Genomic DNA, 2335 nt, shown 5'->3' on the forward strand with positions numbered 1-2335 from the left:
TTCCAACCAAAAAAAAAAAAAAAAAAACTATTAACTTGTGACTAAAAGGTCTTGCTTCTATAACACAAATATTATTTGTTTTTAAGTGAAGGCCCAACAGATTTTAATGTTCTCTCCATCAGTGAACTATAATTAGTAGAAGCGTAGTCTTGGACATGTCACTTATATTAACCTTTCTAATTCCTAGTGTTACATCTGAACCCTTGAGCTTTGACCTATTATAAGGATTAGGAGGTAGAATAAATGTAAAGTACCAGGACCTGACACTTGGAAAGTTTTTTAAAACATCCCAGCTCTCTTCGTCATTTGTAAGCTGCACTGTTAGTTTATTAACAGTTTTTGAGGGAAAACTTGAATCTGCATTAAACATATGCAGTGTTTTTGGCTGATTGGCATACTTACATTTATCCCTTCAATTATGTAATATTTTCCCATCAATATCCAAATTTTAAGACTTATATTTTTGAGAAATATAGAGTCAAAAGCATTTTCTGAATTGACTTTGGGCACGGGTTACTCTGCACAGCATCACTGAGACATACCTATCTCTAAAGCTTTTCTTACACATAATCTCCAAGACGTATAATCCTGTATGGAGACACTTGAATTTCCACAAGGGTGCTGGACATTTCATCAGGACCTTACAGCACTGGAGGCAGATAAGATCTTTCAGAATCAAATTAGCTCCCCTTGGCCTGAAGCCTCACATGCTGAGATACGGGGTTCTTAGGGTCCCTCCTGAATGTGGTCTTCAAGATGAAGAGAAAATGTTAGGCTATGAGATTCAAAAGAGAGGACTCAGAGAAACACCTCCCCTGGAATCAGAACCAATTTTAGTATTGAGATTCAGTCAAAGAAAGATATAGAAGCTAAATATAGGGCCACCATTTGAAGACACAAGAAAGGTAAGATTTCACAGCGTTAGTGCTGAGATGGGGCCAGTTGTACAATAGGATCCCAGAATCTCAGTGCTGACATAATTCCAAGTTTAATCTTCCAGTTCTCCAACTTAGAATGTCATCTTTTCCTCCTTCACTCCCACATCACCTCCTGTAGGGCACTTCTGCATCACGTGCAAAGCATCTCCCTCGATGGCTATTTTCTGTGCTTGCCCCTGGAGTCTTCTCTGTGTTGCACCTGTGATCACACTGTTCTATAACCAGCTTCTTCCCCCAGAGGACCGAGGACTCCCTCCATGTATCTCCAGTACCTAGCACAAAATGAGTGTTATTGCATACTTCATTTTTATTTAAAAATGGTTCTACAAAGCTTATCGTGAAAACTCTATGTTTTCTCTTAAGTTTTCAGGGACAGGAATTTTTCCCTGTCCCACATCTCCTAATCTGAAAATTTCTGTTTTGTAGAAGCGGCCACTTTTTATTCTTCAAAAAATTAAACATAGAATTGACATATGATCCAGCAGTTCCTCTTCTGGGTACATACCCAAAATAAGTTAAAGCAGAGATCAAGCAGATATTTGTACATCATGTTTATGACAACATTATTCACAACTGCCAAAAGGTAGAAGCAACAGAGTATATATGCATCAAGGGATGAACAAAATGTGGTAGATCCATACAATGGAATATTTTTCAGAAGAAGGAAGGAAATTATTTTCCTATAATATGTATGAACCTTGAAGACATGAAGCTAGATTAAATAAATCAGACCGAAAAGGAAAAATATTGTATGAATCCACTTATATGATTCAACTAGTTTAGTAAGATTTATAGACAGAATGTAGAATGGAGGTTGCCAGGGGCTGGAAGGAGGAGAGAATAAGGAGTTGTTGCTTAATAGACATAGCATTTAGTTTGGGAAGATGAAAAAGTTCTGGAGATGGAGGGTGGTGATGGTTACGCAGCATGAATATACTTAATGTCACAGAACTGTACACTTAAAAATGGCAAAATGGTAAACTTTATTATATATTTTTTAACCATAATTTTAAAAAGAAGCAGCTACTCTAATGCTTTAAATAACTTCTTCTTATCCTTAACTCCATATTTCTTTATTTCTTGTTCAAACTTTTTTTTTTTTTTTTTGGAGACAAGGTTTCACTCTGTCACCTAGACTGGAGTACAATGACATGATCATGGCTCACTGCAGCCTTGGCCTCCTGGGCTAAAGTGATCCTCTCACCTCAGTCTCCTGAGTAGCTAGGACTACAGGTGCAAGCCCGCTACACCTGGCTAATTTTTCTGTTTTTAGTAGAGACAGGGTCTCGCTACGTTGCCCAGGCTGGTCTTGAACTCTTGGCCTCCCAAAGTGCTGGGATTATAGGTTTGAGCCACTGTGCCCAGCCTCAAACTTTCCATTTTAGAAAACTTCAAAT

This window comes from Rhinopithecus bieti, unplaced genomic scaffold, assembly GCF_001698545.2.
Source record: "Rhinopithecus bieti isolate Rb0 unplaced genomic scaffold, ASM169854v2 scaffold_64503, whole genome shotgun sequence".
NCBI lineage: Eukaryota > Metazoa > Chordata > Mammalia > Primates > Cercopithecidae > Rhinopithecus > Rhinopithecus bieti.